This window comes from Orcinus orca, chromosome 16 (assembly GCF_937001465.1).
Source record: "Orcinus orca chromosome 16, mOrcOrc1.1, whole genome shotgun sequence".
Classification (NCBI taxonomy): Eukaryota; Metazoa; Chordata; class Mammalia; order Artiodactyla; family Delphinidae; genus Orcinus; species Orcinus orca.
The window spans coordinates 73,955,157-73,981,104 of NC_064574.1; the positions used below are offsets into that span (position 1 = coordinate 73,955,157).

At 49.0% G+C, this 25,948-nt stretch overlaps 1 protein-coding gene across 6 annotated transcripts in view; it reads left to right on the forward strand.

Moving 5' to 3' along the window:
* CALN1 (calneuron 1) overlaps window positions 1–25,948 on the forward strand; it is a 508,174-nt gene that overhangs the window by 113,853 nt on the left and 368,373 nt on the right. Inside the window, exon 1 of one of the 6 annotated variants that reach the window (XM_049699585.1) lies at window positions 1,496–2,317. The exons of the other annotated variants lie outside the window; for them this stretch is intronic. The gene's annotated coding sequence lies outside the window, so the exon portion shown is untranslated. Of the gene's footprint in view, window positions 1–1,495; window positions 2,318–25,948 lie in introns of those variants that run through there. 6 annotated transcript variants of the gene reach the window in all.

Consider the following 25,948-nt stretch of genomic DNA (forward strand, 5'->3'; position numbering starts at 1 on the left):
CAGTGAGGGCAGAGATCTGACAGATGTGTCCTGCTCTGGTTAAACGGTTAAATCTACTTTCTACCAGGAACTCCATGTGTGTATATAGACTGGCTTAAGGGACTTTGGTGACTTGGTTGCCATCCAGAAAACGACAGAACAACTGCTACAGAGGCAACAGATTACTAGAAAATGCAGCTTTCATCCAAACTAAGAGATCGGTGGGAAAGATCATTCTGAGACTCTATCCACTCTTTTAGTTCATCTGCCCTTGACCCTTCAGGGAAACTCTTGGAAGTGCCTTCTCTGTATTGATACATCTCTGAACTAGGTAGGTAAGATTCAGCCAATGTCTTACGAAGATAATTTTGGAAGTAGGGCAGGTACAAGGAAAGATAGTAAGAATACGAGGTAGCAAATGCTAAATGCCAAAGGTATGGTACCAGCAATGAGTGCTACGAGGGCTCAGAGGAACCACGCCCAGGCTGCAAACCAGGAGGTGCAGACAAGGAGGGGACCCTGATTAACTTGGGCCGCTGGCTGGCAGCACCAGTGCCCACGTTCTCTTGGCAGCCGCCCCAGCAGGAACAGAGGTGACTGCTGAGTTGTTTGGACAAGAGGCTTATGGCAGTATTGCCTCCTTGGCTCCTGATTGGTGTGAGAATTTTTATATATATCTTTTCTTTGATTCTGGGAATTGGAAGACTCTCAGTTGGTGGCACAGTCTTTCTGCCACCTAGAGGGGGCAGGAAACTAGGGACCCTGGAAAAGAGAGTGCTGTGAGGAAAGAGTAGCCTGCTCCAGCCAGGTGGGTTCCTTCTCCTGTGGCGCGCCCTTGGGAGGAGCAGAAAGGGACTGGTAGGTGCCTGATTCTGTCTATGGGACAGACAGAGATGCATCTTGGTGTTCTGATTTTTCTTTTTTTCTTTTCCTCTTTTTTTGACGACACAAAGCTTGGTAGCACTGTGTATTCTGTCAGGTTCTGGGCACATGAGAGGTAGACAGGTGGGGACCAGAAAAGGTGACTGGAGGCTCTAAGCTAACGGGTTGCCCTTGAGGCACAGGGCAGAGGAGGAAAGGGGTCTGTCTCGGTATGGACTTGGCAGGGGGCAGTGCCAGGGCAGGTTGCAGACGGTCTTTGAGATGCCTAGCTCACACCTGTGTCCAAGCACCCTCTCCCCCTCGTCAAATCCATTCTGTGACCTTGGAAAGGGAAGTGGGGGGCCAAACCACGTGTTCTCAGGCCCTGGGGAGAGGGATCAGAGGTCGGTGGGCGATCGCCGCAGAAGTGCCCCCCTAGATGGTGCTGGGGTGAGCACCTCGAACCCTCCTCCTCCCCCGGTTTTCGCCGCCGGCACCTCAACTCGGCGCCCGCCCTCCCCCCCGGGCGCGGATGCAGGTGTGATCCTGGCCCTGGGGATGAAGTAGTTAAGGTGGGGGGCGCTTGGGTAAGTTGTCCAATACCGAGGAACAGCAGTTTGCCGGAGTTAACGTGGGCAGCTTCTTTGGGGAGGAAGGAAGGAGGACCGTCTGCCAAGCTCCAGTTCGCCCCCCGCGCGTGTGCCTGTGTGTGCAGTGCGTGTGTGTGTGTGTGTGTGTGTGTGTGTGTATGCGCGAGTGTGAGTGCGCGCGCGCCGAGGCGTTCCTCAGGTTGCGCTGCCTGGAAACCGAGGGAGCCATTGGCAAGGCGGAGGGGTGGGGGTGGTGTCTCCCAGACCCCCCGAGGCGAGGCGCGCCCCGAACCCCGGCTCCTGACGCGGGCGAAGGCAGGGCGGGGAAGGCGCCGCGGGCGGTTTCAAGGCCCCGGGGGGCCCACCGGGGAGGAGCCGGGGAGGAGGCCGGAGCTGCATGGAGTTTCTAGGGCGCGCAACTCCGGCGGGGCCTCGGCCACTGGGCTCCGGGGCTCAGCGAGGCAGCCGCGCACATGGGCTGAGCCCGCGCGCCGGGGCTCTGCACGGCCAGCGGGAGCGGGAGGGGTAGAGGAGCGCGCCGAGCCGGGGGTGCGGGGCAGCGTCCCCAGACGGGAGCCGAGGACAAGGACAGGAGGAGCGCGCCCAGACCGCGCTCCGAGCCGACGAGGGGCTCGCGCCGGCCCCGGCGCGCGCTTGGGGAGCGGCCCGGGGCGCCGTGGGAGCCGGCGGCAGCGAGGATGCCGGCGCGGGGCCGCGGCGGCCGGCCGGGGGTGTGAGCGTGAGGCTGAGCGCTGCCCGCCGGCGCCTCCCCCCGCGCCGCCCCCTCCCTGCGGGCCTCGGAAGAAGCCCCCGGCGCGCGCGGAGGCGCCTCGGAACCCGGGCTTCGGGGCGGCGGGCCCGCGCGGCCGGCCCCGGCCCAGCCAGAGGTGAGTGCCGCCGCCCGCTCGCTCCCGCCCTCTCCTCTTCCCTCAGTCCTCGCCCCTCTGTACCGTACCCCAAACCCGCGGCTGTCGCGGGCCCCTGGCCCCGGAGTGGGCGGGCGACAACGCCTCCCATACCTGTTGGCGCTGGCAGAGGGCACCGGGCGGGCTGGGGGTTGTCCGAGCTGCCTTGCCCTCCCCGGGGGTGGCTGCTGGCCGCCAGCCCCAAGATGTGGGGCCGGGGCAGGGCCGCGGGTGTCCCACCCGGGTGTCCCGGAACTGTGCGGGCTGCAGGCTGGGAGCCGCTCCCCGAGTCCCCCGCGCCGGTGGCCGCTAGTCTGCGCGCCCCCGGCCGCGGGCGCCGGGGCGGTGGAAGGGAGGGGAGCTGCACCGCAGCCCAGGTGGGAGAGCGGGGCGGCTTCCAGGTATCCGGGAAGCCGGGAGTCATGGCGATCGGCGGAGGATTGTCTCCATCTCCAGCCCAGGCGCGGGCTGCTCGCCCTCCGGGGCGCACGCTCCTCGCTGCCACCCGCCCGGCGTCCGCGGGCCCTGGGGAGCGCGGGATCACCCGGAGGCCTCCGGCAGCCCTGCCCGGGACTCGGCTGCCACTCAGCTGGACCCTGGGTCCCCAGCAGCTCCCTGAGTCCCGCTCTCGGGTAGAGGCGGGCGCCGACTCTGCCGGGCAGTCTGGGTTTACCGGGTGCCCCAGCCTTCCCGGACTGGCGCGACGGGGAGTGAACTTCCTCAGACTTGGCCTGAGGGCGCCTAGGCAGCAGCAGGTAGTTCTGGGGCCGGCGTCGGGGCCAGGGAGAGCGGAGGACGCCTAACCCGACGGGGTGGGGCCGCCGAGAGTGGACGGAGGGCCACTTTTTAGCATCGAGGCGCCAGCCACGTGTGCCCTCTGCCCCCACGCCCAGCATCATTTCCCTCTACTCTTTTTCCTTTGCGGACCAGTGTGTGGGGCAAGCGCCTTCCTTGCCCTTGGTGTTGAAGCCCTTTGCCCCGGGGAACGGTGCCTGCAGTTCCTGAGGTGCCAAGACTGGGGCGCCATCCCCAGCCCCTGAGGTTGATTTTTGGCAGAATAGGACACTTTGCTGGGCTCGGAGACGAGCAGCTCAGTGCCGGCCGTGTGTGTCTGTGTCCACTGAAGTCTGATTAGCGGTACTATAGTAACTACATTCTAGCGTGGATAAGAGCAGCCTCGGGGATAGAGTTGAGGTGCCCTTCTCTGGGCAGAATGGGTAGATTTCTGCCCTCTGTGTGTACACACACAGGCCATTTGTGCAAATGTGAAAACTCATAACTCTTAGGATTTCCACGTTCTGCTTCTTTAACTGCTGACTTCAGTCCAAAAGATAAACTCTTTTTCAATTTAGGCATCAGAGCTTTGGAAAGGGTTTTAAAGCCATTGGTGTGAAATTGTCTTGGGGCTGGAGCAGGACACAGTTTTCATCCCAGCCTGATTCCAGCTCTCCTCCTTGGCTTGTTTTTATTTCATCTTTGGGGGCTGAAGAAGGAGGTGTTGGTAGAGTCCCCGTTTTCTTTGCTACGTGTCTCTATGAGGCTCTGAAGTCTGGAGGGCAACTCGGACCTCTCCTGTGCTTGCTGCTCTATTGGGACACCCCGGCTAAGGATCCATTCCTGGGCTCCAGGAGCCGCAGAGCTTTGCTGGTTCCTTAGGCAGCTGGGCCCCACGAGTGCCCGATGGATGCCCCCGGGCCATGTTCACCCCGCAGCCTGCTCTGGTGGAGGCCCAGCCGAGCGGCCCCCCCCCGCCACGCCCTTTCTGAGCTCACTGCAGACATGTGGGTTTTTCATGGCAGTAGCTGCCTGAAAAACAGCTATGTTTACTGAGAAGCTGGTCTTCAACACTGATGTTGGTTACTGGCTGTATCCAAGTGGAGTAATGAAAACAAAACTCTCTGGAAACCCAATCCCTCGGATATTTTATTGGAGGAGTGCTAAATCCGCTTAGAATTGTTCATAGAGATCACCTTTCTCTGACCTCGGACTGTAACTATTGCCAGTAATCAGGCCTTCAGTGAGGGTGCAGCATAAGGGCTTTGTAGGAAGAAAATCATTTCATTCAGCTGGTTCCGAGGAGAACGCACGATGGGCGGGACTTGATGGAGACCCACGGCTCCCTTTCCTCGCTGAGGGGTGATGGGGGTTGCGGGGGGCGGTGGGCTGCGCGTGTGACAGCTGCTTGGCCGAGTTTAACAGTTATCTCCGCAGTGGGAGGCCTCTGATAAGCGCCCAAGTATCGGGCAGGGTTCGGCTGCAATCTAGAAATTTCTTTTCCATAGCAAGTGGCTTTGGGAGGGACAGTGTGCTCCCGGGTCAACAGCCCGGGAGAGGTATCTGACGGCTGGTACTTTGCCCTGGCGCGGCGTCCGCGGTCTTGCTGGCTTTGCCAGCCCACTCCAGCGCTGACAGCCTCTGCAGTGCTCAGTGGGTGGCAGAAGGGGGCGCTAGTTCTTATACTGAGAGGAATTCTGGTGGCTCAGCGAGAACTTTGGACATTTAAGGTCTTTGCAGACCCTCTTAATTCGGATTTCTGGGACCCTTCTTGAGGCCAGACACTTTATACATTGGAGCTCACGGAACTCCCATTTTTTCTTATTTGGAAACTGATGCTGAGGGTGGTTAACTAACTTTCCTGAGGCCACGTAGCTTGTGGGTAAGAGGCAGGGTTACGGTTTCATTCAAAGAGGCTGGGGTTCCTGATTGGAAGTCCAGGGATCTTTCCACACTGCTGCCTATGATCTGAAGAGCGGTTAAGTAACCTTTGACCTTCGGTGCCTTGTCTAGGGTCAGACCCATGGCGGGTGCCCCCTCTGTGTTTGCTGAGTGAATCTAGGGCAGCATCTCATTCCTCACTCCTGACGAGGAAACTCAGGCACGGGAGGAGCTCTGCCTGGTGCAGTGGGGTCGGGGAGGAGGCCCTGCCCTCCACGTGTGCCCACACTGGAGCCACGTGAGGCGCGAGCCCAGATTGGCTTCATTATAGGCTGCCGCGTCTTTGTTTGTTTGCATGTTCCGTATCTGCGCCCACATTGGTATGGGGTGGGTGGCATCTTTGCTCTTCCTTCGAGGCTTAACCTGATGTAGTCAGAGTGTCTGAAACGTCCTTTTGCGATGGAGAACCATTAGGCAGCACAACCAGCAACAGCCCCCGATGCTTGTTAATACCGCGTGCGTCCTGACTCTCGAGCGCTGAAACCATCCCTCGAGATGGGCAGGGCGTTGGCCGATCCCCCGGTTACCCCACTGGAGGATAATTCTGCATGTGCTTAGAAAGGAGGAAAATGAAAGCACAGTTGTTGCATCCAACCTGGGGCTTTCCCAGTGAATTATGGTTTTAATCATTTAACATCTAACAAAAATGTATTCAGTGCCTATTATGTGGTACGGATAGAGAGATGAATGTGACACGGCGGCTGCCATCAATAAATTCACAGATTAGTGGGGAAGGCAGACCATGTGTGAGGCGTGCACGTTTGCGAGCAGAGACGCAAGGCAGCCAGCCTAGCATGGCAGCGATGTCTGAGCAGAGCTTGAAGGATGGTTATGAAGTGGCCAGCCTTACTTGGGGATCCCAGTGCAGAGGAAGTCGGGTGAGAGATAAGAAAACATATGGAAAATGTGAGGAAGCAGCTGGTAGTTTGGAGCTCCTGGAGCTTCAAGGGTGAGGCAGGGAATGACAAGAGAAGAGGCTGGAATGGTAGAAGGAAGGTTTTGGTCAGGACCAGGGGGCAGGCGGCATGGTCAGATCTGAGTTTTAGGTAAGTCCAGTTGGGGCCCTCGTGGAGAGCGGATTTGGCATTGAGGTAGACCAGAGGCGTGATACCAGTGAGGCGGCTGGAGCTGAGGTTCTGGTGGGGAGTATGGAGAAGAGATGGCCCGAGCAGACATTTAGGAGAATTCTCAGTTAGGGTTCCTGGGTTGCAAACAACAGAAACTGACTTGGGCTAGCAGCTAAAGCAAACAAGGAGAATGCTGGAGAAGTACTGATGGGAATTCACAGGGCTGAGGGCCTGCCCGAAGAACCAGGCTTGGAGCAGCTGGGAATTAGGCAGTCGAGGGGATCTTGGTGGCTGGAGTAGTCTTTCGGTTTCTCTCAGGTGATGCTATGGAAGTAAATGATCTCCAGCCTTTTCCTCCATCATCATCATATTTATTATTATTTTTTTAATTTTTATTATTCTGCTACATTCAGAATGCTCAGAGGAAATGTCTAACTGGCATAGCTTTGGGTCTTCATATCAGGAACAGTTTTCTGAAAGTTCATCCGAATGGGGAGAGGTAGTTTTTCTGAAAAAGGAAGTTGGAATGATCCTGCTAGAAGACTTGGGCATGTCCTCCACAGGAGGGATAGTTGGTGGGACTTACTGATCGATTGAGTAGGAGTAAGAGAAAGGAAGGGTATAGTGTGTCACCACAGAGTTTCTGGTTTAGGTAACGGGGTGGATAAACAAAATAAAAGTCTGGCCCAGACTAAATAACCCACTTGTTTTCCCGCCGGCAGGGCTGTGGGCCGCTCTCCGTTACCAGGCCACAGGAGAAGGTGACGGCCTATTTTAAAAAGTCTCATTAAGGGGCTGTGCTGCTGAGAATAAGGCCTGTTTAGGTAGGTTACTTAAGCTCATGCCCCACAAATCTGGGTACTTTGAAAACATTTTCATTCATTCAACCAGTATTTATTGAGCATCTGGTGTGGGTACTGGGGACAATGGTGAATAGACAGAGGTGGTACTCTCATATTCTAGTGGTGTAAGACACAATAAAAAAATAAAAATGGAAAATAAAATTAGATGATATCATGGAGACAGATACAGGGGCTGCTTCAGATTGGGTGGTCAAGAGAGTTCTCACCGAAGAGCCGTATTTAAGCTGGGTAAATCGGGGGAAGATCTGGGGAAGAACTTCCAGGCAGTGGCAGCAGCCAGTGCAAAGGTGCTGAGGTAGGAACCACAGGGTGCTTTAGAGGAACAGGAAGGAGGCTGGTGTGGCAGGAGATGTGTACCGAGAAGCAGGGGCTAGTTCCTGAGGGGGCCTCAGAGGTCACCCTGTAGAGTTTGGGCTTGATACTGAGTTTGATGGGAGCACAAGGAGGGTGTTAAACGGCACAGTGACATGATTTAACTTACGTTTTCAAAAGATCACCCTGGCCGCTGTGCATTCTGTGTGCACTCCCTTGGTGCAACAAAGAGAGTCTTTATTCATTAGAGTATAAAATGAAGTGTAGTGTTTAAGAGTAACAGATGGAGAGAAAATGCCTTGGTGACCTTAATTTAGTGGTTTCTAATGTACCAATTAAATATGGGTATGGACAAAACCACATTTCTAGTATGATTTCAGTTTTGTTTAAAAACTTGGTACAGAAGAATAATAGAAAGAAGTGGACTAAATATGTTAACATTGTTGTCCCAAGGAGTTGGCATTATGAATATTTGTTTTGTTTTTTTAAATGAACTCAAATGTATTTTATAATCAGAAACAAATTGTTTTAAAATGTAGATGCCAACGACCACTAATGTCTTGAATGAATGGGGTGTTGTGAGACTATATCGACTAAACACTTTTTCCCTACCATTTTATTTCTGGAAATTTTAATGTCAAAAACCCATGGTCCTGGTTGGGGCAGAAATTAGGATGCTTCTTTTGCACCAGCTGGCCAATGGGTGGCTTTTTTTTATGCTTAAAAAATATTTTTCATTATGAAAGCCAACATTCTTCTTTTTAAAAGAAATTAAAGCCGTACAGAAATGTTACATAAAGAAATGAAAGCACCTTTCTGCACTCTCATTCCCCAGACCATTCACATTTCCGTACGTAGATCGTTAGATTTTCTTCCTTTGCATTTCAAATACCTGTATCTATATTTTGTCGAAGCGTTTTGGAATGTTGCTGTCACAGGTCACCCTAGCTCCGAATGACTCTCCCAGATTCCTTCCTCTAGAGCTTGAAACCTTGATGACCTTTTTCCCCTTGAAACAAAATCATTAGGAAACTTGAACACATAACTTAGCTAGGAGAAAGGGTATCTTGCCTTTTTTAGGATTCAGAGTGTTTACTGAAAGCATGCTTTATACTTATAAAGAATAGAGCAATTAAATATTTGTTAAAAGTTCATCTCCGAGCATTTAAACGATATTGCTCTAGTGTTAGAGCCCCAAAGTTGGGTTCATGATTACAGATCACTTCTACTTTTTCATTAACACAAGTTAGCTCATATGAAAACTTAGAAGTGCAAGTCGGGGAGCTTGGTTCATTATTTTGGTGACGTATTTATTACCACGGAATATTATCCTTTGAAAACGGGAAAAGCAAAGTATTCCACTAAGTGTTACTTAGAGCTATTGATGTGTTTGGGAAACGCTGTCCTGCGTGGTCTCACCACGCAGACTGGCTTTGGGGATTGCAGTGTCAGGAATGAACTGCTACCAGCTCCATGCTAGTGTGTTGGATGGGAGACTCATTATGCGATTCAGCAGAATTACTACCTTTCCCATCAGTATTTTAATTAAACACATCCTTTCTTGGGGGAAGAGAAGAGTGAAGACATGCTTAGAAGAGAATACTTGTAAAGTAATAGAACCATGGAGTTTATGGGAGAGCAGGGACCTTGGTTATCTCAGTTTACAGATGGGGAAAAAGAAGGACCAGGGAGAGCAAATGACACGCGCTCCGTTACACAGCCACTTTCCCCACCCCAGCGCCTCTTCCCTACACTCTGCACCGGCTCTGTGTTGTTAGAAAAATGAATTTATTTTGGTAAACCCGAGAATTAGGAAAGCGTGCTGAACCTGATGAAAAATGGGAGGGTGTTTGTGCTGTTCGTTCATTCTGTAAAGTGTAATCTGTGTACTGATAACAGGCCTAATTACTGTGTAAACATTTTTATAGCCTGGTAAGAAAACCTAAAACATCTGTACTGCACATGGATGGAGCATTTCAGCCTCCAGCACCCACTACTTGTTCTTAAAACCAGTTGCTCTGTTATTTCCTCTGGTCTACGGTGGATGATTCATTTCATGCACAGACACATAAACACATATTCCGGATCCGGTGGGAAGTGACAAGTAATAATAGCAAACTTGCATCGTGCTTACTACGTGTCATCCACTCTCTGATTATTAGCATTTCCCCCATTTTACAGATGAAGAAATGAAGAAGCAGCTCAGGGGCCCAGGTTAGCCCGTGTTGGATGGGACCCACCACACCATAGTCTCCCTTCCAGAGGCATGTTAACTTGCTAGTTAAAATCTCCACCTTCCCTTGCCTCCCAAAGACAAGCAGGCTTTCTGCAGTAAAGATCAGGTGGGACTTTGTGAAATCACTTCAGTTAAACCACTTTTCGTTTGGGCAAACTCATGAATGTAGAGCTGCCAACAGTTCCCCACGGGGATGACGTTTTCAAGTCTGCTTGGTGGGTTGCCCCAATCCCTTCCCTTCCTGAGTCACTTGGCAGTAACTGGTCCAGGACAGGTCATCTGCCCTCAGCTGAGGATGGTGGTTGTGTTTGCACTCCAAGACTCAACCCTCAAGTTTGCTGCACCAATACTAACCGACCTGTGAGCCCTGGTAGATTCAAGAACTGCTAGCTCCCAGCTTGGCTCCTGTGCTGTCTTTACATAAACACCAAAGCCTCAGCTTCTCACACCTAAGGAGAGAAGTGCTTTCAATAACCCAGAAGCACAGAATCCGTGGGGCCCTCAAAGGGCAGTAGGTAACAGGGAGGAATCATAATGGAAGGAAACATAGATGTTGGTGGTTACTGTCAGTGGGTCCTCACTCAGAGATCTTAGCCTTAAGTTGCTAGGGATGATGCAGGCTGCTTCGGAATCTTGCACACCAGAAGGGACTGAAGCCGAGGAGGATTTGCACTGGACTCTTCTGGCTGCCTGAGTTCCAGCTGCTGGCCCGAGGGTTCCATGTGCTTGGAGATAGATCCCTGCATGGAAGGTGCTACTGTAGAAGCAGGTTCTGTCCTGTGATCTGAAACACTGCGTTTGCCATAAGAGACAGAGAAAGAGAGAGAGAGAGAGAGACAGAGAGCGCACCAGTGCTGCCAGGTAGCTTTTCCTGGAGTGGCCACGTCCTCCAGGACCTTGGAGGACGTGGGAGGGGACCCATCATCAACTAGCACTCCAGCTAGCGGGTGACCCTGCTGTGGCCTTGGGAAAGGTGATACAGATCTTTCTAGAGGTGGTTAGTTGGCTCTGGATTTGAGTTTTAGAACCTGAACCTGAGAATTTAGTTCAGTGCTTCTCAGACTTTGCTGCACATTAGAATTCCCTGGGCAGCCTTAAAAAAAGTCCCAATGCCCCATCACATCCCAGACCAGTGAAATCTGAATCGCTGTTGTAGGGAGGATGGGACAAAGCACCGCACCCACCCCCCCCCCACCCCCCCCACCCCCCGCCCAGATGATTCCACTGTGCAGCCAGCTTTGAGAACCAAGGCTTTAGGACAGCTTTTCTCAAAGGAAAATGCCTGCACATTGCCAGGGGATCTTGTTCAAATGCAAATTCTGATGCCCTGGAGCAGACTGAGTGCACCTGCATTTTTCACCAGCTCCACGTGCTGCTGGAGGGCAGGGCCTGTTTAAGAAGCAGCCTGTTCTTGAGTTACTTAGCTTCACACAGATGGCTTCTGGAATCGCCTTTTCATGAGAGTATGGCCTCTTTGGTTCATTCAAGGCAGGGTTGGAGAACAGGGGGCCCGGATCCTGCCTCCCCTCACTTTGTATTCTTATAAAGAAGAATAGAGCAATTAAATGTTCACTAAAAGTTCATCTCTGAACATTTAAACCTTATTGCTCTAGTATTAGAGCCCAAAAGTTGGTATCGTGATTACAAATCACTTGCATTATTTGTTTTTCTGGATCCAGCACTTTGTCCCGTCCCTGGTCAGCATTTATAGAGTCAGAATCAAAGGCTCAGAGAGCTGGAAGGGACGTTAGGAATTATCTAGTCTAAACCACTCAGTTTTGGAGAGGGGGATGCCGAGACTCAGAGAGATTTGTCCAGAGTCACAGATCATCCGGCCGGGGCTGCTGTGGATGCGAGACCAGGGGGAGGGACGCGGGAGGATGACTCCTGGAGAGAAGAGGGAGCTGCTCCTGGGGCAAGGGAATCACAAGACACAGACATGCAGAAAGACCATGGATATAGTTATGTTCAAACACCTGTGAATCCAGAAATGTCACTGCCAGTGATACCTGTGATCCGCCATCCCCTCCTTCCAAATTTAGGTAAGGACACAGAAGTGTGACCAAGTTGTTTGCTTCTGTGGTTGGAGTTGACACCTTGACAGATATTCAGTAGCCTGGTCCCAGGCGGGATGCACACGCAGGCCGCCCTACTTCATGCAAAATAATTACATTTACCATTTCCACCCCAAATATTTTCCTCCTGTCGTCCAAACAAAGAAGGAACATTCTCGACATACAGGTTTCTGGATGTCACGGTGGATTGTGTTAAACCCACTGTAAGAATAGTTCATAATTGATGTTCTTGGCATTTATCACCTAGCCGTGACATGTTCAGCAGGTGATGACTAATAAATTATATTTTGTTGGATCCTTTTTTTCCACTTTTTCAACTCCAGGCACCTGTTTCAGCATGTCAGTGTTGACAGGGACGTTTTCCTGCCCCTCTCTTCATGCTTCTTAAACTAACTTGAGATAAAGGCAGTGGGCGTGAGACCGAGGGGCTGAAATGGACATTGCTTTCTTAGGTGTTTTATTTTGCCCTAGAAGGTCAGATCTTTTTTTCTTTCTTTCTTTTTCTTTCTTTTTGGCTGCGCCATGCTGCTCGCAGGATCTTAGTTCCCCGGCCGGGGACTGAACCCAGGCCACAGCAGTGAAAGCCTAGAATCCTAACCCCTAGGCCACCAGGGAACTCCCAAAGGTCAGATCTTTAAACAGAGTGGGAGAAGACTTCTTACCGGCACATGAAAGTTAGTATAAAGACTGAGGCAGTATAATTATAGCTAATGGTTATATAAGTCCTCCTTTCTGAGTACTTTACATGTGTTAACTCATTAAATCCTTTCAACAAGGATTTAATGAAATAGACACTGCTGTTGTCTCCATTTGCATGGATGAGTACACCAAACCAGAGAGAGGTTAAGTACTTTACTGAAGGTCACACAGCTAATGAGTAGTGAAGCTTGACTCTAAAAGCTATGCCCTTAAGCTGTACTGCCAGCTTAACCAGGCTGTGCTGCCTCTGTAATTCTGATTGCCCAGGACATGCCAGGGGCTGCAGAGAACTTCCACAGGACATTGTCACCCAGACCCCCGACTCTGCCATTCCCCTCCTGGAGCACCCTTTGACCTTTGAGTGGAGGCCTGCTAATTCCCACCACTGGGCTGGGTCCCGATGGCATTGGCCTCGTCCTGTTTCCCCCGTCTTTGCTTTTCCAGTTCTCTGTAGATGTGTCCGCTGATGGGCCTACCTCTGGGCCAACCCTAGTTCATAAACTAAACTCCAGTTGGTAGGGTTGGAGTGTCGTTTAGGGCAACTGTGTGTACGGTAGCATCGGATACCTGTGTCCCATTGGACTTTCAGACTTTACACCTTGCCGTGTTGGCCATGCACGGACTCAGTTCTGGCCTTCAGCCTCCCATTGAACTCAAGGGCGAGGACTGGGCCTCGAGTCTGTGACTCACTCTTGCTGGACTGTTCATATCGGTTGATCATATTCCCCTAACATGAGCCTCTAGTGGGGGTTCTGCCCCCGGCAAACAGATGGAACCCCTGGGTTCTCCCTCACTTCAGGCTTGTTCTCTGGCCTGGATCTCCTGGGTCTAGTCCTTGCCTGAGTTGTGCCATGATTGCGCTGCCCTTGGCCGTGGGCTTGGGGCTGCCCGATGCTTCACTGTCCCCAGCCCACGCCCACTGCCTTGGTCATCGGCTCGGCCTGGTCTTGGCTCTCCCTCTCTTCCTGTTTGTCTGGTGTTGCTGCCTGATTTTCCCCTCTGTTCCTTAGGGGCTGGCAGACTTTTTCTGTAAAGGGGCATAAAGTATATATTTTGGGCTTTGCAGGTCCTCTGGTCCCTGTTGCAATGACTCAGTTCTGCTGTAGTAGCTGGAAAGTAATAACCACGGACAAGATGTAAATGAATGCGTGTAGTTGTGTTGCGATTACACTTTATTTACAAAAACAGAGGGCGGACTGGGTTTCAGCCCGTGGTCGTAGCTTGCTGACCCCCGCTTCAGGATGCCATTGGCTGCCTCCTTCTTTCAGCCTACAGTGCTTCTGTCTCTTTAGAGATCACTGGCATGCCTAGCCTAGAACCCTGGACCACGAATTCGACTCTGAATTTCCCGTACCTGTGGACCTTCCTATAGCACCTATTGCTGTATTCACTTTGCAACCCTCGACCTTGAATAAAACCAACCATTCATTTTTGTAAGTTCTCAGTCGGCTAAATTGATTCCATTAAAAATGTAGGTCGTTCAGCAACAGCTGGGTCTTAAATTCTTTTTACAAATCCTGGTATTGAATTCTGGATGGTTTCTTGACCAGAAATACAATGGCCGTATTCCTGAGTCTCTTCTCCTTTGAATGCCCTCCTCCCCTCCCCACATGCATTCTAATCAGTTTCCATTTCTCCTGGGCCCAAATCTCAAATTTTCCTTCCTTTAACTCATCAGTGTAAGTCTCTCTAAAACTGTGCTTGATCTCGCTGCATCCCCAGGCTGCCATCCTATTTCACTCCCTCTCTTTAGGGCAAAGCTTCTAAAAAGAAGTCTCGCCCCTGCCACACTCACTTTTTGACCTTATTCTTGTCTTGTCCGTTAACCCTTGGCTGCTGTCTGCCCCTACTGTTGGGCCCCTACTATAGTAAGTCTTATATACTTAATATATTGTAAACTTGCTTTTTGAAAGGTCACTGATATCCTCATTTTTAAAATCCAACGATGTGGACTCCTTTTTTTTTTTTTTTTTTTTTTGCGGTATGCAGTCCTCTCACTGTTGTGGCCTCTCCCGTTGCGGAGCACAGGCTCCGGACGCGCAGGCCCAGCGGCCATGGCTCACGGGCCTAGCTGCTCCGCGGCATGTGGGATCTTCCCGGACCGGGGCACGAACCCGTGTCCCCTGCGTTGGCAGGCAGACTCTCAACCACTGCGCCACCAGGGAAGCCCTGGACTCACTTCTCATACTTGGCAACATTTGACACCATTGACCGCCATTTCCTCAGGTAACTCCCCCCTGAATGAACTCCCCTGGCTTTATTCTCACCTCTGAGCTTTTTTTTTTTTTTTTTTTTTTAATATTTATTTATGTGGTTGCACTGGGTCTTAGTTGCAGCTCACAGGCTCCTTACTTGTGGCTTGCCGGCTCCATAGTTGCAGCTTGCCAGCTCCTTAGTTGTGGCATGCATGTGGGATCTACTTCCCTGACCAGGGATCAAACCCAGGCCCCCTGCATTGGGAGTGCGGAGCCTTATCCACTGCACCACCAGGGAAGTCCCTCACCTCTTAGCTTTTTACATTAGTCTGCTAGGGCTGCTGTAACAAAGCACCACAGACTGGGTGGATTAAGCAACAGAAATTTATTTTCTCACAGTTCTGGAGACTGGAGTCCAAGATCAAGGTGTCAAGCAGGGTTGGTTTCAGAGGCCGAGGGAAGGATCTGTTCCAGGCCTCTTCCCCTGGCTTGCTGACGGCTGCCTTCTCTCTGTCTTCATGTGGTCTTCCCTTGTCTGTGTCTGTGTCCAATTTCTCCTTTCTTATAAGGACACTAGTCATATTGGACTAGGACCCACTCTGATGATCTCATTTTAACTTAATTACCTCTTTAAATCCTATCTCCAAATATGGTCACATTCTAAGGTGCATTCTGAGGTTAGGACTTCAACATATGAATTTTTGGGGAGACACTATTCAGTCCATAACACTTTTCCATCTCCACGTTTCCCTTTACTACCCCTCAAATGCTGCTATTCCCAAAGTCCATTTCTTGGCCCCTTTCTTTTCATGCTCTCTCAAGTTTCTCTCTTGGAACAATCTTCTTTCCCTTCACACTTTAACTAGCTCTTGTAACATCACATCTTATCAGACGTGAGATGTAAATTATCCCACGGGCGCTCCAAACTCAACGTGGCCCAAACAGAACGGACCATTTCCTGTGCAATACACAACGCGTTCTCCTGCCTGGCCCGAGACCCCCGGCCCCGCAGACACTCAGAATAAGACGCTTGTTGTCATCTCTGGCCCTCTCTCCCCACCCACCGGTGACTGATGGGTGTGTCACTTCTGTTGTTTGGCACCGACATTCCGATCCCACTGGCACAGCTGTTATTCTGGGCTGGACGTGACGCTGCCCCTCCAGGTCCATCCACTGGAAATGCAAGGTGAGTGATGCCACTGTGGACCCTTCCAGACCCTTCCGGTTGCATCTCACTGAGGTTGAAATTCCAACGCCTTAGTGACTTTCATTTGGCCTCCTTGGCCGTTGACCACTGCCGCCTTCAAGTTCCACCAGACCACAGACTCCTGTGCCTTTGCTCCTGCTGCTTCTGCAGCCTAGAAGCCCCTTGACATTTAAAGGCAGTTAAATCTGACTTTCCCGGTGGAGTGTTCCTTGATCCCCACGATGGATTTAATTTCTCCTTCTTCTGTGTTTGTGTAATTTTTATGACACAAATATGTTTGTTACCTCGACATTTACTGTAATGCTTCGTGGCTTGGGCTAGGTATCGTATTTAGAATTTCAGAGTACAGGAAAAGTAAAAATAAAGGGATTTTAGAAGGTGTCTGCCTTCTTCCAATGAGGAAATAGGCCCTCTTCAAATTAACCTGCAGTTACGTCTTTGAGGGGAGAGGCTTGGTGGCATGTGTGCATATGTAGATGTGTGTGTGTGCGCACATGTGTGTGTTTTTCTCCACTGTTCTTGGCACGGCGCTTTGCCCATAAGACGTGTTTGGAGATGTTTCTTAATTTTAGTTAGAGGGCAGTGCTGTGGGGATCTAGCTGTGTGTTTGGCACTCTGTGGTCTTAAGACTTGGACATCGACATAGGAAGAACAGACCTGTGTTGGTCGGCAAGATGGTTCTCACTGCAGGTAACCTTTGTCTCCATCACTTGCTCTGTGATGATTTGCTGTAGTGTACATTTCTTGCACTGGGGAGGGGGCTGTAGAGGAGGAGGGGAAATGAATTAAATGAACCCCTTCTTTCCAGTCCTTGAATTCCTTGGAGAAGAGGTGGGAGAGGAAACAAAGGAAAATTAAAGTGTTTCTTAAAGGGACGTTTAAAGTAAATCTGGACAGACAAATAAGGGAGTCATTATTTGCATTGAAATCAAATAATTCACTGTAGGGTCCTCTTAAAAAAGGAAGTCCTGTCCTGAATTTGAGTGAGGTTTCCAGATCATTAGGTAATTGACAGAGGCAGGGAAAACCATCCCTGTGAACAGCGAGAGGAAGCCCAATTAGAAGTAACAAGCAAGCAGGTCAGGTATTATAATGCACATCACTGGGAAATAGGGTTTGATCTATTGCACAGAGTCAAATATTTTTCTGAAAGGGTGTGGTGGTTTAACGGTCTTTTTTCCGCCTTTCCAATGCATGCACGAATCTCTACGTTTCACGCTTCTCAAGAAAGTCTTTGGGTTCCCGCGTTCACCAGGACTGGTGGCCAGCGGTGCGTCTTGGGGGGTCACTAAGTCCTTTCCCCTGACGGGCTGGAAGAAGTGCACACACCCCTCGCCCCTTCCTTTCCTCTGGCTCAGAGCTCCTGGCTGTATCTGCGGGACATTTCCTAGACCAGGACTGTCTGGGGGCCACGAGGGCTCACCTTATGGTCACCGCTCTGTCTCCAGCGTTTGTTGTCCGGCTGTCCTGTCCTGCCAGATGCCAGCTGTCATTGGTCCCCCGCTGGAGCCAGCCAGGCAGAGCGAGCAGAGTTGTGGGAACAGTTGTAGCACCAAATTGCCCAGTTTAGATCCATTCAGGCTTCGTTTAGAAACGTTTGGGAATAAAATCCCCTGTGGCATGATGGGCGCTCAGACTCACCAACCCCTCGGGGCTCCCTGAAGGAGAAAACTCCTGCCATTCTGGTCTTGGCCTTCTTGTATTAAAATGTTGCTTTAAGTACAAAAGTAGAAGATGTGTGGTCAAGCTTTGGAGAATAAGCAAAGAGAAGACAATAAAACTTACTCTTAATCCTGTGAATCCAGAGGTAACTTGGGGATCACAGCTTGAGGATAAAATCTCCCAGAATTTGTGTTTGTACATGTGGGTGTTTTATGTGTGTTTACAAAGTATTCCTCTATTTATTTGAAGGGGTTGTGACACGAATACCCTTGTGCGAGCTGCTTTTTAACTGACTATATTGTGGATGTCTCGCCAGGTTGTTGTATGTGTTCCCACTTCATCATTTTTAATGCATGTATTCTATTCCACAAACAGGTGTGTGGTGTGTTATTTTTGACCTGTGTTATTTTTCTAAGGATAAATTCTTAGAAGTGGAATGATCAGGTCAAGGATTTGGGGACCTCTCCTACAGATTTTCCCATTCCCGCTTCTGATAATGTGGGATGACTCATTCCAGATGGCTTATTTCCATACGTCCTCACCATCCGCTATGGGCATTAACTCTTTTTAGAAATTCAGTAGCCAGATGCTTTTGCATTATTGTTTTATTCTGGATTTCTGGGATCATAAACAAACATGCACATTTGTTTTCATGTACTTATTGGCCGTTTGAGTTTTCCTTTTGTGAGTTATCTATGGAGATATATATATATATATATATATTTAACATCTTTATTGGAGTATAATTGCTTTACAATGGTGTGTTAGTTCCTGCTTTACAACAAAGTGAATCAGCTATACATATACGTATATCCCCATATCTCCTCCCTCTTGTGTCTCCCCCGCTCCCTCCCTGTCCAACCCCTCTAGGTGGTCACAAAGCACCGAGCTGATCTCCCTGTGCTATGCGATTGCTTCCCACTAGCTGTCTGTTTTACATTTGGCAGTGTGTATATGTCCATGCCACTCTCTCACTTTGTCCCAGCTTACCCTTCCCCCTCCCCGTGTCCTCAAGTCCATTCTCTATGTCTGTGTCTTTATTCCTGTCCTGCCCCTAGGTTCTTCAGAACCTTTTTTTTTTTTCTTTTTTAGATTCCATATATATGTGTTGTCATACTGTATTTATTTTTCTCTTTCTGACTTACTTCACTCTGTATGACAGATTCCAGGTCCATCCACCTCACTACAAATAACTCAATTTCGTTTCTTTTTACGATTGAGTAATATTCCATTGTATATATGTGCCACATCTTCTTTATCCATTCATCTGTCAGTGGATACTTAGGTTGCTTCCATGTCCTGGCTATTGTAAATAGAGCTGCAATGAACATTGTGGTACATGACTCTTTTTGAATTATGGTTTCCTCAGGGTATATGCCCAGTAGTGGGATTGCTGGGTCGTATGGTAGTTCTATTTTTAGTTTTTTGAGGAACCTCCATACTGTTGTCCATAGTGGCCGTATCAATTTACATTCCCACCAACAGTGCAAGAGGGTTCCCTTTTCTCCACACTCTCTCCAGCATTTATTGTTTGTAGATTTTTTTTTTTTTTTTTTTTTGCGGTACGTGGGGCTCTCACTGCTGTGGCCTCTCCCGCTGCGGAGCACAGGCCCAGCAGCCACGGCCCACGGGCCCAGCCGCTCTGCGGCACATGGGATCCTCCCGGACTGGGGCACGAACCCGCGTCCCCTGCATCGGCAGGCGGACTCTCAACCACTGCGCCACCAGGGAAGCCCTATTGTTTGTAGATTTTTTTGATGATGGCCATTCTGACTGATGTGAGGTGATACCTCATTATAGTTTTGATTTGCATTTCTCTAATGATTAGTGATGTTGAGCATCCTTTCATGTGTTTGTTGGCAATCTGTATATCTTCTTTGGAGAAATGTCTATTTAGGTCTTCTGCGCATTTTTGGATTGGGTTGTTTGTTTTTTTGATATTGAGCTGCATGAGCTGCTTGTAAATTTTGGAGATTAATCCTTTGTCAGTTGCTTCATTTGCAAATATTTTCTCCCATTCTGAGGGTTGTCTTTTTGTCTTGTTTATGGTTTCCTTCGCTGTGCAAAAGCTTTTAAGTTTCATTAGGTCCCATTTGTTTATTTTTGTTTTTATTTCCATTTCTCTAGGAGGTGGGTCAAAAAGGATCTTGCTGTGATTTATGTCATAGAGTGTTCTGCCTATGTTTTCCTCTAAGAGTTTTATTGTGTCTGGCCTTACATTTAGATCTTTAATCCATTTTGATTTTATTTTTGTGTATGGTGTTTGGGAGTGTTCTAATTTCATTCTTTTACATGTAGCTGTCCAGTTTTCCCAGCACCACTTATTGAAGAGGCTGTCTTTTCTCCATTGTATATTCTTGCCTCCTTTATCAAAAATAAGGTGACCATATGTGCGTGGGTTTATCTCTGGGCTTTCTATCCTGTTCCATTGATCTATTGACATTTTATGTCTGTTTCTGTTGAGGGGTTCTTTTGTAAAAATAATTTGTAAGAACTCTAATAGGAAGAATAGTACCCTGTGTTTATTCTATGTTGCAAAAATTTCCAGGTTTGCTGTTTATCTTTTTATTTCTTTTATATTAGTTTTAACTTACTTTTTTTTTTAACGTTTTAAGCAAATTTTTTTCCTCCCCTTTTAAATACTTAAGTTCTGGAATCATGCTTAGAAAATGCTTCCTCACCCCCAAGAGTACATAAATATTTGCCTCTAAATTTAACATTTTCCTTCTAAATTAAAAAAATATATTAATGTAATGTATTGCACAGAGCTTAAAAGTTGAGTAGTATTCAGTGGCTTCTTACACCAAGTGGCATGGCATCTATGACTGTATTTCTGTTTTGTAAATAAATTCATATGTACCATTTTTTAAAAAAACTTATGGTTACTGGGGGGAAGGGGGGAGGGGTAGACTGGGAGGTTGGGATTGACATATACACACTACTACATATAAAATAGTTAACTAATAAGGACCTACTGTATAGCACAGGGAACTCTACTCAATACTCTGTAATGACCTATATGGGAAAAGAATCTACAAAAGAGGGGATATATGTGTATGCATGACTGATTCACTTTGCTGTACAGCAGAAACTACCACAACATTGTAAATCGACTAGACTCCAATAAAAATGTTTTAAAAAGTGGCATGGCAGTCCCTTGCCGTCCTGCGGAGGTGCTCTGTGAAGCAGGGGTCCAAGGAGCTTGGGTGCAGGAATTCTGCCATCAGGTTGGGGCCCCCTAGTCCTGTGCACAGACTGACCCCTACATCCTTGTGGGCAGCGGGCACCGTATCCCAGCCCTGTGCTGGGCCTGGGATGCCCTCTCATTCATTTTTGCCGAGGCTGGCCTGCTGACTCTCAGGACACAGGGCACAGGAACCCTGGGGACAGGGCTCTTCTGTCTGCCCATGACCTGGGCCCCCGAGGCACTGGCAATGGCCAGTGTGCACCTCGCAGGGTCCTGGCGCTGACTGGCTGGATTCTTCCTAGTGTAGACCCTTGACAGGCACAGAATTCCTGTTACCCTTCACTCTGTGAAGGTGGTAACTCCTTCTGCCGTCTGCCTTTCACATCTCCTCTGAGACCTCTCCAGCCACTTCTCTTTGTCCTTGTGGCTTACAAAGGAATAGCTCCCCTGCCTCCCATCCTTCATTTTTAATTGAGCAGCATTTGGGGAACGAAAGGTGATAAATGAGTAAGATTGATTTGACAGTGTTTACCAGTAATCTAATATATATTTTTATCATTAAATTTTTAAATCCATCTGAAATTTTGGCTATGATATGATATAGGGATCTAACTTTATTTTTTTCCAAATTGTTGTCAATTTTTCCAATACTGAATTGAAGAATTTATTGAATTCTAAATTGAATAATTTAGAAATGCTGGTTTTGTTATGTACCAAATTATCATACTCATTTGGGCTCATGTCTAATCTGTTGGTTCTCCTCCACTGTAGCATCTATTCATTTTCCTGGTTTAATTATAGTAACTTTAAAAATCCTTGATAGGGCAAATTTCCCCTTATTGTTTCTTATATTTTTAAATTACCAATTTTTTTAATGGGAAAATAATTATGATTTTTTATGGTCACTATTTATCCAGATGTCCCAGAGCTTTCAACTTGTCAAAACCATTTTTTTAAAAAAAAGCTGCAGTTGTCATTTTTTTCCTTTGACTCACTTGTCCTTCCTGAATTTTCTAAACCTGAGGCATCTTTTCCGAAGTTATATTTCAAAAAAGTTATGTTGCAAAAAAAACCCCCAAAAAACCCTGGAATGGAATTTCTTGGTGTGTGTGGCTTACCTGTAACCCAGTCTTCTGTCCCCTCAAGTTCAAAGTGGCACCGTGCTGTCAGTCATGGGGAACACAGCTTGTGCGTATAACCTGGGTTCAAAAGCAAAAACACCACAACATAGAGGAGTGACTCACTGGAACCAGACTTCTTGTAGTCTGGGCAGGTGGCCCTTGGCAGTGCTGGGAGGGGTCAGCTGAATGTTCCAGGTGTGAGTGGCTCTTACATGGCTGGAAATGGCTGCCTTGTGGCAGGTGCCTTCTGTCATCTTTGATTTGCTTCTTCCCTGTTTTCTCACCACTTTCCTGTGCACCTTTCCTGTTCCCTTGAATCATCCCTATTTTTCTTTAAAGTCTGGGCCTGGCTATGGCATCTAAACCTTTACAGATCACCTTACTCCTCTTAAAAAAAAAAAAAAGTATATATATATATATATATATATATATCTCCATCCCATGTTTTTTGATCCTTTCATAATAGACCATCTTCATTTTCCTTGTTAGCCACTTCTAAGACGTCACACTGTTCCTGGTGTGTTTCAATGCCGATGTCATCAGATGCATCAGATTTCCCCACTGCCATTCCAGTTGCTGACTGAGGTCTGGAACTCCCCGAGGTCTTGTCTAAGGTGGAGCCGGGGGATGTCAGCATCACAGCCACTGAGGTCACATTCTCTTTGCTCTTCCCTCCCTTCCCCGCCTGGACCTTCCTTGCCCCCTGATGTTAGTGAACACTGCCAGATGGAGACCATTGCTGTGGGTAATAGGATCCTGAGTGCCAGGAGCCGGATGTACTGCTTACCATGTGCCAGGCTCTACCCTAAGTATTTTCTGGAGAATCCCAGGCGATACTTATCACTGCTCAATGAGGTAGATACCTTGTGACTCCCGTTTCATGGATGGGGAAACTATGCCTCAGAAGGGTTGCGTTGCCTAGGGTTTTACTGCTGCAACGTGGCAGAGCCAGGACTGGGTCAGGGGTCTGATTGGCTTGAACGTCAGTCGGCGATGCTGCTTCTTTGTGAGTGTTTACAGGCCGAAGGGTTGGGAAAGGTCTCCTCCCTGAGCAAGTCCTTGAGCTGGAATTAGGAAGGGCCACCGATCGCAGAGGCTGATGACCTGAAGGGGTGGTACGTGGGGCACGATGGGAGGCTCTGGCAGGGCACTCAGGTGGGAGAGGGCTGGCAGGTGTCCCTTGGGAGGTGTTGGCACCTTAACCGGAATCTGCTTCTTTCCTCAGCCTCCGGGCTGAAACCCCCTGCCCCCCGGGCAGCCTTAAAGAAGGAGGCACAGGCAAAGCACATCCTCATTTAAACTTGGACCATCTTCCTGGCCCTGGTGAGTAAGGTCATTTCAGGAGAGAGTGAGGAGAAGATGACTAAATTAGGTTGGCTTTTGTACCTCTTTGGCTTGGAGTACAGTGTGGGAAGCGATCCAGCGTTGCTTTTCCTGGCTGGCTGGAGGACAGAAGAAGACAGCAAACAGTAGGGGACCTTGCCCTCGTGTTTGTTTTGCCTCTTGGTGCCCTTTGCTGCCTGCCACTCCTGATCCGTCAGCTTCCCTCGGATGCCCTCGGCCAAGGGCTCTTAAAGGTGGCTTCCTTTCCTCCGCGATGGCCGCCACCCCCAAGTTCCATGAGTCCCCATTTGTTAACCGATGCGAATGCTTCCCTACGCCACGTTTTCTGTAGTGCCTTTTACACCCGATAGGTTTGTGTTTCCCGTCCACATGACCTTGGCTGGGACCCTTTGTCAGAGGAGAGGGTTCCATTCCTGAATTTCTTGGGCCTTTTGAGTCTCACGCTGGCCTCCAGTGTATTTCTTTGTCGACAGACTAGTGGGTATGTTTCAAAGAACAGAGGCCCTCCCTCATATTACGGCGTCAGAAAGATGAATACACATTTCTAGGATAAATGAACGCCTTCACTGGTGCTTTCGGTCCATCCCAGGATGAGCTCTGCACATTCTCTCATTGGAACCGGCCTCTAGGTCCCTGTCTTAGGAGGCAGCTGGGGAGGTTTTCCTTCAGTGTGGGCTCTGGAGCCAGCCCACTCGGGTTTGAGTTCCTGCTCTACCACTGACTCGCTCTGCACTTTTTGGAGCCGTTTTAAAATTTGCGCGTGCTTCGTTTTCCTCGTCTGTAAAATGGGGATAATATTAATCCCACCTCACAAAGTATAACCGAGATGCTGCTTAACATTGCTTCATTAGAATTGCCTACCACACAGCAAGCCCTCTAAAAAGAGTCACTATTTTCATGCCTGACCTATTCTGAGAAATTTTCCTTTGGTCTTTTCCTTTGGCCAGATGGGCATGGTACCCAGAGAAACTTCTAGCATCGTTACGGCGCCAGGAGAGTTCTTGGTCCTGAGTTTTACTTTTCTGCCCCTGCTGGCCCCAGGGACGTGTTTTGTTCCAGGTTTACTATGGAAGCATAGTAACTCCAGGGGATGGATCATCTTATTTCCTCTCTGTCGTGGTGGTTCTCTGAAGGACAAGCTTCTTCATATCATTCATTCGTTTATTCATGTGTTCATGCATGCGTGCATCCGGCAGACGTTTTGAGTACTCCTTGTATGTCTGACACTGGGCTCGATGCTGGGACAACATTGTGACTGAAGAGCTCACAGTCTGCTTGTACTTTGTGGATTTTTGCTGTTGTTGATGATGTTTGGTTTTTATGTCTCTTGAGCATAGAATAGCTTCTCATTTCTTTCAGCAGATTCCTCTCCATCACAGGGTCTTTGTGAAGGTTGGATCGTGACCAAGAGGGCTCACGGGATGTCCTCCCGATGAACTCAGCATCTTGGGTTGTGTCCATTTTTGGTCTCTGCATTTGGCATCTCCCGTCAGCAGGGACCCTCCTCTTGCCAGCAGAAGTTCCTGAGATGACTGCCACCCTGCCTTTGCTGTCCTCTGCCCGGCTGCTGGGGTGACCTTGTGTCCTGTTTGTGACATTCCTGGGGCCACCCGCTATCTTGGGCACTGCCGTCTTCAGGGCCCCAGTGTCTAGCCTGCAGGTGAGAGGCCTGTGCCCAGGGTCAGCCTCCTGCCACCACCTGGACCACAGGCTCAGCCAGGATGCTCGCTTCTGAGCCGCACTCTTTTCCAAGTGCCCAGCTCTCAAGCAGTTGTGTGGCTCAGATAGTCCTTGATCATGAGGACCTGGGCGGTGCCTCTGCTGTAACACCGTCCTGGATCACAGCATTCTAGATGACCTAAGTCCACGCTGCTTGAACAGCTGAATGGATGAACGTGACCTCCCTTGTGGCTAGATCTGCTTCAAACCCCCACCCCGCCATCCTCAGGCATACCCCCAGTTTTAAGGCAGAATGAAATCTCAGAAAAAGTAAGTCCTTGTTCTCAGTGCTATAGCCTTATTTCCAAATATTCTTATGCTGTCAACTCCAAAACAATAAGTAAATTTCAGGCCACTTTCCATTCGAATGATGGATTGAATGAATCTAATTTACATGCTTTTCATGTAAATTGGCCCAAATGAGGCTTAATCTCCAGGGGTCCTGTACCTTTCTCTGTCAATCTCTTATAGCCTCTTCCCGGTAAAATAGGGCTAATTCACGTTTAAAAAAATAACAGGAAGTGGCAGACTTTTAGACTTCTGCTTGGTCTTGTCCCTCTTCAACTATATTTGCTCCCAACTTGGTTAGTCTCTATGGACAGAATTGTGTCCCTTCCAAAATTTATATCTTGAAGCCTTAACCCCCAGTGGGGTGGTAATTGAAGGTGGGGCCTTTGGAAGATAATTAGGTTTAGATGAGGTCATGAGGGTGGGATCTTCCTGATGGGATTAGTGCCCTTATAAGAAGAGACCCCACAGTTTGCTTGCTCTCTCTCTCTTCCCACCACGTGAGGACACAGTGAGAAAGCAGCTGTCTAAAAACCAGGAGGAGAGCTCTCACCAGAAACCAATGCTGGCACCTTGACCTTGGACTACTAACTTCCGTAACTGTGAGAAAACAAATTTCTGTTGTTTAAGCCACCCAGTCTACAAAATTTTGTTATGGCAGCTAGTAAAGAATTGGAAGAGCCATTCTGAAGAACTGTCTACAGTCAATATTGGGGACCGTGTACAGCTATTTTCCGCAGATCCAACAATCTCTTGCTTCTCACTGTCTTGGGTGGAGGGCTCCCAACTCAGCCAACAGGAACCCCTACCTTTGCAGAAAGGTGTCTAGGGCTCTCAGTTTGATACAGATGCCCGAGCAGCCAGAAGTGTCTAGAAGAGGTAGCGGGACATCTTTATATGAGGATTGCAGAAGAAGAGGCATA